General features: G+C 47.5%; 10 non-coding genes across 10 annotated transcripts; all 10 read right to left on the reverse strand.

Annotated features, from left to right (window-relative positions):
• Positions 1-341: 341 nt before the first annotated feature.
• On the reverse strand, positions 342-505 carry LOC134957399 (U1 spliceosomal RNA). The gene has a single exon (XR_010186585.1). It is a non-coding gene; the product is annotated as a U1 spliceosomal RNA (small nuclear RNA).
• A 1,237-nt stretch (positions 506-1,742) lies between these two features.
• On the reverse strand, positions 1,743-1,906 carry LOC134955082 (U1 spliceosomal RNA). Its single transcript, XR_010185895.1, has one exon. It is a non-coding gene; the product is annotated as a U1 spliceosomal RNA (small nuclear RNA).
• A 1,240-nt stretch (positions 1,907-3,146) lies between these two features.
• On the reverse strand, positions 3,147-3,310 carry LOC134957405 (U1 spliceosomal RNA). Its single transcript, XR_010186587.1, has one exon. It is a non-coding gene; the product is annotated as a U1 spliceosomal RNA (small nuclear RNA).
• Positions 3,311-4,546: 1,236 nt separating this feature from the next.
• LOC134955260 (U1 spliceosomal RNA) lies at positions 4,547-4,710 on the reverse strand. Its single transcript, XR_010185909.1, has one exon. It is a non-coding gene; the product is annotated as a U1 spliceosomal RNA (small nuclear RNA).
• Positions 4,711-5,950: 1,240 nt separating this feature from the next.
• LOC134957411 (U1 spliceosomal RNA) lies at positions 5,951-6,114 on the reverse strand. The gene has a single exon (XR_010186588.1). It is a non-coding gene; the product is annotated as a U1 spliceosomal RNA (small nuclear RNA).
• Positions 6,115-7,354: 1,240 nt separating this feature from the next.
• LOC134958725 (U1 spliceosomal RNA) lies at positions 7,355-7,518 on the reverse strand. Its single transcript, XR_010187102.1, has one exon. It is a non-coding gene; the product is annotated as a U1 spliceosomal RNA (small nuclear RNA).
• A 1,241-nt stretch (positions 7,519-8,759) lies between these two features.
• Positions 8,760-8,923, reverse strand: LOC134955271 (U1 spliceosomal RNA). The gene has a single exon (XR_010185910.1). It is a non-coding gene; the product is annotated as a U1 spliceosomal RNA (small nuclear RNA).
• Positions 8,924-10,163: 1,240 nt separating this feature from the next.
• On the reverse strand, positions 10,164-10,327 carry LOC134957415 (U1 spliceosomal RNA). Its single transcript, XR_010186589.1, has one exon. It is a non-coding gene; the product is annotated as a U1 spliceosomal RNA (small nuclear RNA).
• Positions 10,328-11,568: 1,241 nt separating this feature from the next.
• Positions 11,569-11,732, reverse strand: LOC134955105 (U1 spliceosomal RNA). Its single transcript, XR_010185897.1, has one exon. It is a non-coding gene; the product is annotated as a U1 spliceosomal RNA (small nuclear RNA).
• A 1,240-nt stretch (positions 11,733-12,972) lies between these two features.
• LOC134958488 (U1 spliceosomal RNA) lies at positions 12,973-13,136 on the reverse strand. Its single transcript, XR_010187018.1, has one exon. It is a non-coding gene; the product is annotated as a U1 spliceosomal RNA (small nuclear RNA).
• Between the last annotated feature and the right edge of the window lie 764 nt (positions 13,137-13,900).

Consider the following 13,900-nt stretch of genomic DNA (forward strand, 5'->3'; position numbering starts at 1 on the left):
GCATGAAATGAGGGAGCAAAGTTTTTTTTGTCTCTCCCCCTCATATCTGACACAATCTGGGGGCCTACTTTACAAAGCAAGTGAAACCGAGTGGGTCCTGCAGCGCCCTGTATTGGTTGTATATGCGAAGCACAGTACAAGGCCGGAAAAAGCAAGGAAGCATGCAGCCAGCGCACAGGAGAAGAGATGAGAAGAGAGCGCTGAGTGAAAGATAGAAGCGCACCTTAACGGGCACAGGGGTCCAGTGGAGGGAGGGTTGAAATGAAGAAAAGGATGGAAACAGCAAAGGAAGAGACAGCACCAGCAGCACACAAAAAGATCTGACTTTTACCAGAGATGATCAGGGGAAAGCGCGAACGCAGTCCCCCACTACCACAAATTATGCAGTCGAGTTTCCCGCATTTGGGGAAATCGCAGGGGTCAGCACACCCGGAGTGCAATGGATGAGCCTCGCCCTGGGAGAACCACCTTCGTGATCATGGTATCTCCCCTGCCAGGTAAGTATGAGTTGGACTAGGGCTCAGGAGGGCCCCTGCTTGGGCACACCCCCGTCAAGTGAAGGAGGTTGACCGGAGCCATGACAAGTGAACTCTCGGCAGGGGACGGGAAAAGAAAACTGCAGGGAGGCTGCATCTCTTCACGTTGACATGGGAAGGCGGAAGGGTGACTGTTCCTGAAGCACCCCCAAACTATGCGCACAACTAGTGCAAATCCTTCCCAGGGCACATTGCAGCAGATGAATTTGCATACCGTCATGTCATAAAAGCAGTCGGGCACAGTTACAGTAGCTGCAACCCTCATCTCCATATGAAAAGCAACAGGCAGTGCACCGTCCTATGTCTCAATGGGTTCTTAAATTGGAAAATAAAATATAAAAGGCAGCTTGAGATTTAACCCCCTCGCTGCTGAGGGTTTTCTCATCCTCGCACCGAGACCATTTTCCGACGTTAGCGCTCGTCCGAACGTCGTCGTCACGGATTTCTTTTTATTTATTTTTTCTTTCTTTCTTATCCCCCCTGCGGCACTCACACAAATTATAGCTTGGTTTTTGTTTGTTTTTTTTTTCTTTCAAAAGACTTTGTAGTCTCAAAAAAGCCATTAGTCTTTTTACTGATTTGAACACGTCAAAAGTTGTTTCACCCAAATGGCCCAAAAAGCGTATTTCTCAAGCAAGTGAACCAAAAGCAAATGTGATTTTTTTTTCTTTTGTCCCCCGTCTTATAAGCACCATAGACAAATACTTTGTGTTTTGCCACCAATCCACCTGCCCAAAATCTGCACGCAAACCAAAAATGCTCTCTTTCTTCTAGTTTTCGCCGCCTCAATTTAAACGCTTACTATGTGTAGGAAGACTACGGCAGCCCAGCGAGGCCTACCATTTTACAAAGTAGACAAGCTACTGCATGAAATGAGGGAGCAAAGTTTTTTTTGTCTCTCCCCCTCATATCTGACACAATCTGGGGGCCTACTTTACAAAGCAAGTGAAACCGTGTGGGTCCTGCAGCGCCCTGTATTGGTTGTATATGCAAAGCACAGTACAAGGCCAGAAAAAGCAAGGAAGCATGCAGCCAGCGCACAGGAGAAGAGATGAGAAGAGAGCGCTGAGTGAAAGATAGAAGCGCACCTTAACGGGCACAGGGGTCCAGTGGAGGGAGGGTTGAAATGAAGAAAAGGATGGAAACAGCAAAGGAAGAGACAGCACCAGCAGCACACAAAAAGATCTGACTTTTACCAGAGATGATCAGGGGAAAGCGCGAACGCAGTCCCCCACTACCACAAATTATGCAGTCGAGTTTCCCACATTTGGGGAAATCGCAGGGGTCAGCACACCCGGAGTGCAATGGATGAGCCTCGCCCTGGGAGAACCACCTTCGTGATCATGGTATCTCCCCTGCCAGGTAAGTATGAGTTGGACTAGGGCTCAGGAGGGCCCCTGCTTGGGCACACCCCCGTCAAGTGAAGGAGGTTGACCGGAGCCATGACAAGTGAACTCTCGGCAGGGGACGGGAAAAGAAAACTGCAGGGAGGCTGCATCTCTTCACGTTGACATGGGAAGGCGGAAGGGTGACTGTTCCTGAAGCACCCCCAAACTATGCGCACAACTAGTGCAAATCCTTCCCAGGGCACACTGCAGCAGATGAATTTGCATACCGTCATGTCATAAAAGCAGTCGGGCACAGTTACAGTAGCTGCAACCCTCATCTCCATATGAAAAGCAACAGGCAGTGCACCGTCCTATGTCTCAATGGGTTCTTAAATTGGAAAATAAAATATAAAAGGCAGCTTGAGATTTAACCCCCTCGCTGCTGAGGGTTTTCTCATCCTCGCACCGAGACCATTTTCCGACGTTAGCGCTCGTCCGAACGTCGTCGTCACGGATTTCTTTTTATTTCTTTTTTCTTTCTTTCTTATCCCCCCTGCGGCACTCACACAAATTATACCTTGGTTTTTGTTTGTTTGTTTGTTTTTTCTTTCAAAAGACTTTGTAGTCTCAAAAAAGCCATTAGTCTTTTTACTGATTTGAACACGTCAAAAGTTGTTTCACCCAAATGGCCCAAAAAGCGTATTTCTCAAGCAAGTGAACCAAAAGCAAATGTGATTTTTTTTCTTTTGTCCCCCGTCTTATAAGCACCATAGACAAATACTTTGTGTTTTGCCACCAATCCACCTGCCCAAAATCTGCACGCAAACCAAAAATGCTCTCTTTCTTCTAGTTTTCGCCGCCTCAATTTAAACGCTTACTATGTGTAGGAAGACTACGGCAGCCCAGCGAGGCCTACCATTTTACAAAGTAGACAAGCTACTGCATGAAATGAGGGAGCAAAGTTTTTTTTGTCTCTCCCCCTCATATCTGACACAATCTGGGGGCCTACTTTACAAAGCAAGTGAAACCGTGTGGGTCCTGCAGCGCCCTGTATTGGTTGTATATGCAAAGCACAGTACAAGGCCAGAAAAAGCAAGGAAGCATGCAGCCAGCGCACAGGAGAAGAGATGAGAAGAGAGCGCTGAGTGAAAGATAGAAGCGCACCTTAACGGGCACAGGGGTCCAGTGGAGGGAGGGTTGAAATGAAGAAAAGGATGGAAACAGCAAAGGAAGAGACAGCACCAGCAGCACACAAAAAGATCTGACTTTTACCAGAGATGATCAGGGGAAAGCGCGAACGCAGTCCCCCACTACCACAAATTATGCAGTCGAGTTTCCCGCATTTGGGGAAATCGCAGGGGTCAGCACACCCGGAGTGCAATGGATGAGCCTCGCCCTGGGAGAACCACCTTCGTGATCATGGTATCTCCCCTGCCAGGTAAGTATGAGTTGGACTAGGGCTCAGGAGGGCCCCTGCTTGGGCACACCCCCGTCAAGTGAAGGAGGTTGACCGGAGCCATGACAAGTGAACTCTCGGCAGGGGACGGGAAAAGAAAACTGCAGGGAGGCTGCATCTCTTCGCGTTGACATGGGAAGGCGGAAGGGTGACTGTTCCTGAAGCACCCCCAAACTATGCGCACAACTAGTGCAAATCCTTCCCAGGGCACACTGCAGCAGATGAATTTGCATACCGTCATGTCATAAAAGCAGTCGGGCACAGTTACAGTAGCTGCAACCCTCATCTCCATATGAAAAGCAACAGGCAGTGCACCGTCCTATGTCTCAATGGGTTCTTAAATTGGAAAATAAAATATAAAAGGCAGCTTGAGATTTAACCCCCTCGCTGCTGAGGGTTTTCTCATCCTCGCACCGAGACCATTTTCCGACGTTAGCGCTCGTCCGAACGTCGTCGTCACGGATTTCTTTTTATTTCTTTTTTCTTTCTTTCTTATCCCCCCTGCGGCACTCACACAAATTATACCTTGGTTTTTGTTTGTTTTTTTTTTCTTTCAAAAGACTTTGTAGTCTCAAAAAAGCCATTAGTCTTTTTACTGATTTGAACACGTCAAAAGTTGTTTCACCCAAATGGCCCAAAAAGCGTATTTCTCAAGCAAGTGAACCAAAAGCAAATGTGATTTTTTTTCTTTTGTCCCCCGTCTTATAAGCACCATAGACAAATACTTTGTGTTTTGCCACCAATCCACCTGCCCAAAATCTGCACGCAAACCAAAAATGCTCTCTTTCTTCTAGTTTTCGCCGCCTCAATTTAAACGCTTACTATGTGTAGGAAGACTATGGCAGCCCAGCGAGGCCTACCATTTTACAAAGTAGACAAGCTACTGCATGAAATGAGGGAGCAAAGTTTTTTTTGTCTCTCCCCCTCATATCTGACACAATCTGGGGGCCTACTTTACAAAGCAAGTGAAACCGTGTGGGTCCTGCAGCGCCCTGTATTGGTTGTATATGCGAAGCACAGTACAAGGCCGGAAAAAGCAAGGAAGCATGCAGCCAGCGCACAGGAGAAGAGATGAGAAGAGAGCGCTGAGTGAAAGATAGAAGCGCACCTTAACGGGCACAGGGGTCCAGTGGAGGGAGGGTTGAAATGAAGAAAAGGATGGAAACAGCAAAGGAAGAGACAGCACCAGCAGCACACAAAAAGATCTGACTTTTACCAGAGATGATCAGGGGAAAGCGCGAACGCAGTCCCCCACTACCACAAATTATGCAGTCGAGTTTCCCGCATTTGGGGAAATCGCAGGGGTCAGCACACCCGGAGTGCAATGGATGAGCCTCACCCTGGGAGAACCACCTTCGTGATCATGGTATCTCCCCTGCCAGGTAAGTATGAGTTGGACTAGGGCTCAGGAGGGCCCCTGCTTAGGCACACCCCCGTCAAGTGAAGGAGGTTGACCGGAGCCATGACAAGTGAACTCTCGGCAGGGGACGGGAAAAGAAAACTGCAGGGAGGCTGCATCTCTTCACGTTGACATGGGAAGGCGGAAGGGTGACTGTTCCTGAAGCACCCCCAAACTATGCGCACAACTAGTGCAAATCCTTCCCAGGGCACATTGCAGCAGATGAATTTGCATACCGTCATGTCATAAAAGCAGTCGGGCACAGTTACAGTAGCTGCAACCCTCATCTCCATATGAAAAGCAACAGGCAGTGCACCGTCCTATGTCTCAATGGGTTCTTAAATTGGAAAATAAAATATAAAAGGCAGCTTGAGATTTAACCCCCTCGCTGCTGAGGGTTTTCTCATCCTCGCACCGAGACCATTTTCCGACGTTAGCGCTCGTCCGAACGTCGTCGTCACGGATTTCTTTTTATTTCTTTTTTCTTTCTTTCTTATCCCCCCTGCGGCACTCACACAAATTATACCTTGGTTTTTGTTTGTTTGTTTGTTTTTTCTTTCAAAAGACTTTGTAGTCTCAAAAAAGCCATTAGTCTTTTTACTGATTTGAACACGTCAAAAGTTGTTTCACCCAAATGGCCCAAAAAGCGTATTTCTCAAGCAAGTGAACCAAAAGCAAATGTGATGTTTTTTCTTTTGTCCCCCGTCTTATAAGCACCATAGACAACTACTTTGTGTTTTGCCACCAATCCACCTGCCCAAAATCTGCACGCAAACCAAAAATGCTCTCTTTCTTCTAGTTTTCGCCGCCTCAATTTAAACGCTTACTATGTGTAGGAAGACTATGGCAGCCCAGCGAGGCCTACCATTTTACAAAGTAGACAAGCTACTGCATGAAATGAGGGAGCAAAGTTTTTTTTGTCTCTCCCCCTCATATCTGACACAATCTGGGGGCCTACTTTACAAAGCAAGTGAAACCGTGTGGGTCCTGCAGCGCCCTGTATTGGTTGTATATGCGAAGCACAGTACAAGGCCGGAAAAAGCAAGGAAGCATGCAGCCAGCGCACAGGAGAAGAGATGAGAAGAGAGCGCTGAGTGAAAGATAGAAGCGCACCTTAACGGGCACAGGGGTCCAGTGGAGGGAGGGTTGAAATGAAGAAAAGGATGGAAACAGCAAAGGAAGAGACAGCACCAGCAGCACACAAAAAGATCTGACTTTTACCAGAGATGATCAGGGGAAAGCGCGAACGCAGTCCCCCACTACCACAAATTATGCAGTCGAGTTTCCCGCATTTGGGGAAATCGCAGGGGTCAGCACACCCGGAGTGCAATGGATGAGCCTCGCCCTGGGAGAACCACCTTCGTGATCATGGTATCTCCCCTGCCAGGTAAGTATGAGTTGGATTAGGGCTCAGGAGGGCCCCTGCTTGGGCACACCCCCGTCAAGTGAAGGAGGTTGACCGGAGCCATGACAAGTGAACTCTCGGCAGGGGACGGGAAAAGAAAACTGCAGGGAGGCTGCATCTCTTCACGTTGACATGGGAAGGCGGAAGGGTGACTGTTCCTGAAGCACCCCCAAACTATGCGCACAACTAGTGCAAATCCTTCCCAGGGCACACTGCAGCAGATGAATTTGCATACCGTCATGTCATAAAAGCAGTCGGGCACAGTTACAGTAGCTGCAACCCTCATCTCCATATGAAAAGCAACAGGCAGTGCACCGTCCTATGTCTCAATGGGTTCTTAAATTGGAAAATAAAATATAAAAGGCAGCTTGAGATTTAACCCCCTCGCTGCTGAGGGTTTTCTCATCCTCGCACCGAGACCATTTTCCGACGTTAGCGCTCGTCCGAACGTCGTCGTCACGGATTTCTTTTTATTTATTTTTTCTTTCTTTCTTATCCCCCCTGCGGCACTCACACAAATTATACCTTGGTTTTTGTTTGTTTGTTTGTTTTTTCTTTCAAAAGACTTTGTAGTCTCAAAAAAGCCATTAGTCTTTTTACTGATTTGAACACGTCAAAAGTTGTTTCACCCAAATGGCCCAAAAAGCGTATTTCTCAAGCAAGTGAACCAAAAGCAAATGTGATGTTTTTTCTTTTGTCCCCCGTCTTATAAGCACCATAGACAAATACTTTGTGTTTTGCCACCAATCCACCTGCCCAAAATCTGCACGCAAACCAAAAATGCTCTCTTTCTTCTAGTTTTCGCCGCCTCAATTTAAACGCTTACTATGTGTAGGAAGACTACGGCAGCCCAGCGAGGCCTACCATTTTACAAAGTAGACAAGCTACTGCATGAAATGAGGGAGCAAAGTTTTTTTTGTCTCTCCCCCTCATATCTGACACAATCTGGGGGCCTACTTTACAAAGCAAGTGAAACCGTGTGGGTCCTGCAGCGCCCTGTATTGGTTGTATATGCAAAGCACAGTACAAGGCCGGAAAAAGCAAGGAAGCATGCAGCCAGCGCACAGGAGAAGAGATGAGAAGAGAGCGCTGAGTGAAAGATAGAAGCGCACCTTAACGGGCACAGGGGTCCAGTGGAGGGAGGGTTGAAATGAAGAAAAGGATGGAAACAGCAAAGGAAGAGACAGCACCAGCAGCACACAAAAAGATCTGACTTTTACCAGAGATGATCAGGGGAAAGCGCGAACGCAGTCCCCCACTACCACAAATTATGCAGTCGAGTTTCCCGCATTTGGGGAAATCGCAGGGGTCAGCACACCCAGAGTGCAATTGATGAGCCTCACCCTGGGAGAACCACCTTCGTGATCATGGTATCTCCCCTGCCAGGTAAGTATGAGTTGGACTAGGGCTCAGGAGGGCCCCTGCTTGGGCACACCCCCGTCAAGTGAAGGAGGTTGACCGGAGCCATGACAAGTGAACTCTCGGCAGGGGACGGGAAAAGAAAACTGCAGGGAGGCTGCATCTCTTCACGTTGACATGGGAAGGCGGAAGGGTGACTGTTCCTGAAGCACCCCCAAACTATGCGCACAACTAGTGCAAATCCTTCCCAGGGCACACTGCAGCAGATGAATTTGCATACCGTCATGTCATAAAAGCAGTCGGGCACAGTTACAGTAGCTGCAACCCTCATCTCCATATGAAAAGCAACAGGCAGTGCACCGTCCTATGTCTCAATGGGTTCTTAAATTGGAAAATAAAATATAAAAGGCAGCTTGAGATTTAACCCCCTCGCTGCTGAGGGTTTTCTCATCCTCGCACCGAGACCATTTTCCGACGTTAGCGCTCGTCCGAACGTCGTCGTCACGGATTTCTTTTTATTTCTTTTTTATTTCTTTCTTATCCCCCCTGCGGCACTCACACAAATTATACCTTGGTTTTTGTTTGTTTGTTTGTTTTTTCTTTCAAAAGACTTTGTAGTCTCAAAAAAGCCATTAGTCTTTTTACTGATTTGAACACGTCAAAAGTTGTTTCACCCAAATGGCCCAAAAAGCGTATTTCTCAAGCAAGTGAACCAAAAGCAAATGTGATTTTTTTTTCTTTTGTCCCCCGTCTTATAAGCACCATAGACAAATACTTTGTGTTTTGCCACCAATCCACCTGCCCAAAATCTGCACGCAAACCAAAAATGCTCTCTTTCTTCTAGTTTTCGCCGCCTCAATTTAAACGCTTACTATGTGTAGGAAGACTACGGCAGCCCAGCGAGGCCTACCATTTTACAAAGTAGACAAGCTACTGCATGAAATGAGGGAGCAAAGTTTTTTTTGTCTCTCCCCCTCATATCTGACACAATCTGGGGGCCTACTTTACAAAGCAAGTGAAACCGAGTGGGTCCTGCAGCGCCCTGTATTGGTTGTATATGCGAAGCACAGTACAAGGCCGGAAAAAGCAAGGAAGCATGCAGCCAGCGCACAGGAGAAGAGATGAGAAGAGAGCGCTGAGTGAAAGATAGAAGCGCACCTTAACGGGCACAGGGGTCCAGTGGAGGGAGGGTTGAAATGAAGAAAAGGATGGAAACAGCAAAGGAAGAGACAGCACCAGCAGCACACAAAAAGATCTGACTTTTACCAGAGATGATCAGGGGAAAGCGCGAACGCAGTCCCCCACTACCACAAATTATGCAGTCGAGTTTCCCGCATTTGGGGAAATCGCAGGGGTCAGCACACCCGGAGTGCAATGGATGAGCCTCACCCTGGGAGAACCACCTTCGTGATCATGGTATCTCCCCTGCCAGGTAAGTATGAGTTGGACTAGGGCTCAGGAGGGCCCCTGCTTGGGCACACCCCCGTCAAGTGAAGGAGGTTGACCGGAGCCATGACAAGTGAACTCTCGGCAGGGGACGGGAAAAGAAAACTGCAGGGAGGCTGCATCTCTTCGCGTTGACATGGGAAGGCGGAAGGGTGACTGTTCCTGAAGCACCCCCAAACTATGCGCACAACTAGTGCAAATCCTTCCCAGGGCACACTGCAGCAGATGAATTTGCATACCGTCATGTCATAAAAGCAGTCGGGCACAGTTACAGTAGCTGCAACCCTCATCTCCATATGAAAAGCAACAGGCAGTGCACCGTCCTATGTCTCAATGGGTTCTTAAATTGGAAAATAAAATATAAAAGGCAGCTTGAGATTTAACCCCCTCGCTGCTGAGGGTTTTCTCATCCTCGCACCGAGACCATTTTCCGACGTTAGCGCTCGTCCGAACGTCGTCGTCACGGATTTCTTTTTATTTCTTTTTTCTTTCTTTCTTATCCCCCCTGCGGCACTCACACAAATTATACCTTGGTTTTTGTTTGTTTGTTTGTTTTTTCTTTCAAAAGACTTTGTAGTCTCAAAAAAGCCATTAGTCTTTTTACTGATTTGAACACGTCAAAAGTTGTTTCACCCAAATGGCCCAAAAAGCGTATTTCTCAAGCAAGTGAACCAAAAGCAAATGTGATTTTTTTTCTTTTGTCCCCCGTCTTATAAGCACCATAGACAAATACTTTGTGTTTTGCCACCAATCCACCTGCCCAAAATCTGCACGCAAACCAAAAATGCTCTCTTTCTTCTAGTTTTCGCCGCCTCAATTTAAACGCTTACTATGTGTAGGAAGACTACGGCAGCCCAGCGAGGCCTACCATTTTACAAAGTAGACAAGCTACTGCATGAAATGAGGGAGCAAAGTTTTTTTTGTCTCTCCCCCTCATATCTGACACAATCTGGGGGCCTACTTTACAAAGCAAGTGAAACCGTGTGGGTCCTGCAGCGCCCTGTATTGGTTGTATATGCAAAGCACAGTACAAGGCCAGAAAAAGCAAGGAAGCATGCAGCCAGCGCACAGGAGAAGAGATGAGAAGAGAGCGCTGAGTGAAAGATAGAAGCGCACCTTAACGGGCACAGGGGTCCAGTGGAGGGAGGGTTGAAATGAAGAAAAGGATGGAAACAGCAAAGGAAGAGACAGCACCAGCAGCACACAAAAAGATCTGACTTTTACCAGAGATGATCAGGGGAAAGCGCGAACGCAGTCCCCCACTACCACAAATTATGCAGTCGAGTTTCCCGCATTTGGGGAAATCGCAGGGGTCAGCACACCCGGAGTGCAATGGATGAGCCTCGCCCTGGGAGAACCACCTTCGTGATCATGGTATCTCCCCTGCCAGGTAAGTATGAGTTGGACTAGGGCTCAGGAGGGCCCCTGCTTGGGCACACCCCCGTCAAGTGAAGGAGGTTGACCGGAGCCATGACAAGTGAACTCTCGGCAGGGGACGGGAAAAGAAAACTGCAGGGAGGCTGCATCTCTTCACGTTGACATGGGAAGGTGGAAGGGTGACTGTTCCTGAAGCACCCCCAAACTATGCGCACAACTAGTGCAAATCCTTCCCAGGGCACACTGCAGCAGATGAATTTGCATACCGTCATGTCATAAAAGCAGTCGGGCACAGTTACAGTAGCTGCAACCCTCATCTCCATATGAAAAGCAACAGGCAGTGCACCGTCCTATGTCTCAATGGGTTCTTAAATTGGAAAATAAAATATAAAAGGCAGCTTGAGATTTAACCCCCTCGCTGCTGAGGGTTTTCTCATCCTCGCACCGAGACCATTTTCCGACGTTAGCGCTCGTCCGAACATCGTCGTCACGGATTTCTTTTTATTTATTTTTTCTTTCTTTCTTATCCCCCCTGCGGCACTCACACAAATTATACCTTGGTTTTTGTTTGTTTGTTTGTTTTTTCTTTCAAAAGACTTTGTAGTCTCAAAAAAGCCATTAGTCTTTTTACTGATTTGAACACGTCAAAAGTTGTTTCACCCAAATGGCCCAAAAAGCGTATTTCTCAAGCAAGTGAACCAAAAGCAAATGTGATTTTTTTTTCTTTTGTCCCCCGTCTTATAAGCACCATAGACAAATACTTTGTGTTTTGCCACCAATCCACCTGCCCAAAATCTGCACGCAAACCAAAAATGCTCTCTTTCTTCTAGTTTTCGCCGCCTCAATTTAAACGCTTACTATGTGTAGGAAGACTACGGCAGCCCAGCGAGGCCTACCATTTTACAAAGTAGACAAGCTACTGCATGAAATGAGGGAGCAAAGTTTTTTTTGTCTCTCCCCCTCATATCTGACACAATCTGGGGGCCTACTTTACAAAGCAAGTGAAACCGAGTGGGTCCTGCAGCGCCCTGTATTGGTTGTATATGCGAAGCACAGTACAAGGCCGGAAAAAGCAAGGAAGCATGCAGCCAGCGCACAGGAGAAGAGATGAGAAGAGAGCGCTGAGTGAAAGATAGAAGCGCACCTTAACGGGCACAGGGGTCCAGTGGAGGGAGGGTTGAAATGAAGAAAAGGATGGAAACAGCAAAGAAAGAGACAGCACCAGCAGCACACAAAAAGATCTGACTTTTACCAGAGATGATCAGGGGAAAGCGCAAACGCAGTCCCCCACTACCACAAATTATGCAGTCGAGTTTCCCACATTTGGGGAAATCGCAGGGGTCAGCACACCCGGAGTGCAATGGATGAGCCTCACCCTGGGAGAACCACCTTCGTGATCATGGTATCTCCCCTGCCAGGTAAGTATGAGTTGGACTAGGGCTCAGGAGGGCCCCTGCTTGGGCACACCCCCGTCAAGTGAAGGAGGTTGACCGGAGCCATGACAAGTGAACTCTCGGCAGGGGACGGGAAAAGAAAACTGCAGGGAGGCTGCATCTCTTCGCGTTGACATGGGAAGGCGGAAGGGTGACTGTTCCTGAAGCACCCCCAAACTATGCGCACAACTAGTGCAAATCCTTCCCAGGGCACACTGCAGCAGATGAATTTGCATACCGTCATGTCATAAAAGCAGTCGGGCACAGTTACAGTAGCTGCAACCCTCATCTCCATATGAAAAGCAACAGGCAGTGCACCGTCCTATGTCTCAATGGGTTCTTAAATTGGAAAATAAAATATAAAAGGCAGCTTGAGATTTAACCCCCTCGCTGCTGAGGGTTTTCTCATCCTCGCACCGAGACCATTTTCCGACGTTAGCGCTCGTCCGAACGTCGTCGTCACGGATTTCTTTTTATTTCTTTTTTCTTTCTTTCTTATCCCCCCTGCGGCACTCACACAAATTATACCTTGGTTTTTGTTTGTTTGTTTGTTTTTTCTTTCAAAAGACTTTGTAGTCTCAAAAAAGCCATTAGTCTTTTTACTGATTTGAACACGTCAAAAGTTGTTTCACCCAAATGGCCCAAAAAGCGTATTTCTCAAGCAAGTGAACCAAAAGCAAATGTGATTTTTTTTCTTTTGTCCCCCGTCTTATAAGCACCATAGACAAATACTTTGTGTTTTGCCACCAATCCACCTGCCCAAAATCTGCACGCAAACCAAAAATGCTCTCTTTCTTCTAGTTTTCGCCGCCTCAATTTAAACGCTTACTATGTGTAGGAAGACTACGGCAGCCCAGCGAGGCCTACCATTTTACAAAGTAGACAAGCTACTGCATGAAATGAGGGAGCAAAGTTTTTTTTGTCTCTCCCCCTCATATCTGACACAATCTGGGGGCCTACTTTACAAAGCAAGTGAAACCGTGTGGGTCCTGCAGCGCCCTGTATTGGTTGTATATGCAAAGCACAGTACAAGGCCAGAAAAAGCAAGGAAGCATGCAGCCAGCGCACAGGAGAAGAGATGAGAAGAGAGCGCTGAGTGAAAGGTAGAAGCGCACCTTAACGGGCACAGGGGTCCAGTGGAGGGAGGGTTGAAATGAAGAAAAGGATGGAAACAGCAAAGGAAGAGACAGCACCAGCAGCACACAAAAAGATCTGACTTTTACCAGAGATGATCAGGGGAAAGCGCAAACGCAGTCCCCCACTACCACAAATTATGCAGTCAAGTTTCCCGCATTTGGGGAAATCGCAGGGGTCAGCACACCCGGAGTGCAATGGATGAGCCTCGCCCCGGGAGAACCACCTTCGTGATCATGGTATCTCCCCTGCCAGGTAAGTATGAGTTGGACTAGGGCTCAGGAGGGCCCCTGCTTGGGCACACCCCCGTCAAGTGAAGGAGGTTGACCGGAGCCATGACAAGTGAACTCTCGGCAGGGGACGGGAAAAGAAAACTGCAGGGAGGCTGCATCTCTTCACGTTGACATGGGAAGGTGGAAGGGTGACTGTTCCTGAAGCACCCCCAAACTATGCGCACAACTAGTGCAAATCCTTCCCAGGGCACACTGCAGCAGATGAATTTGCATACCGTCATGTCATAAAAGCAGTCGGGCACAGTTACAGTAGCTGCAACCCTCATCTCCATATGAAAAGCAACAGGCAGTGCACCGTCCTATGTCTCAATGGGTTCTTAAATTGGAAAATAAAATATAAAAGGCAGCTTGAGATTTAACCCCCTCGCTGCTGAGGGTTTTCTCATCCTCGCACCGAGACCATTTTCCGACGTTAGCGCTCGTCCGAACGTCGTCGTCACGGATTTCTTTTTATTTCTTTTTTCTTTCTTTCTTATCCCCCCTGCGGCACTCACACAAATTATACCTTGGTTTTTGTTTGTTTGTTTGTTTTTTCTTTCAAAAGACTTTGTAGTCTCAAAAAAGCCATTAGTCTTTTTACTGATTTGAACACGTCAAAAGTTGTTTCACCCAAATGGCCCAAAAAGCGTATTTCTCAAGCAAGTGAACCAAAAGCAAATGTGATTTTTTTTCTTTTGTCCCCCGTCTTATAAGCACCATAGACAAATACTTTGTGTTTTGCCACCAATCCACCT

The sequence above is a fragment of the Pseudophryne corroboree genome, chromosome 1, assembly GCF_028390025.1.
Source record: "Pseudophryne corroboree isolate aPseCor3 chromosome 1, aPseCor3.hap2, whole genome shotgun sequence".
NCBI lineage: Eukaryota > Metazoa > Chordata > Amphibia > Anura > Myobatrachidae > Pseudophryne > Pseudophryne corroboree.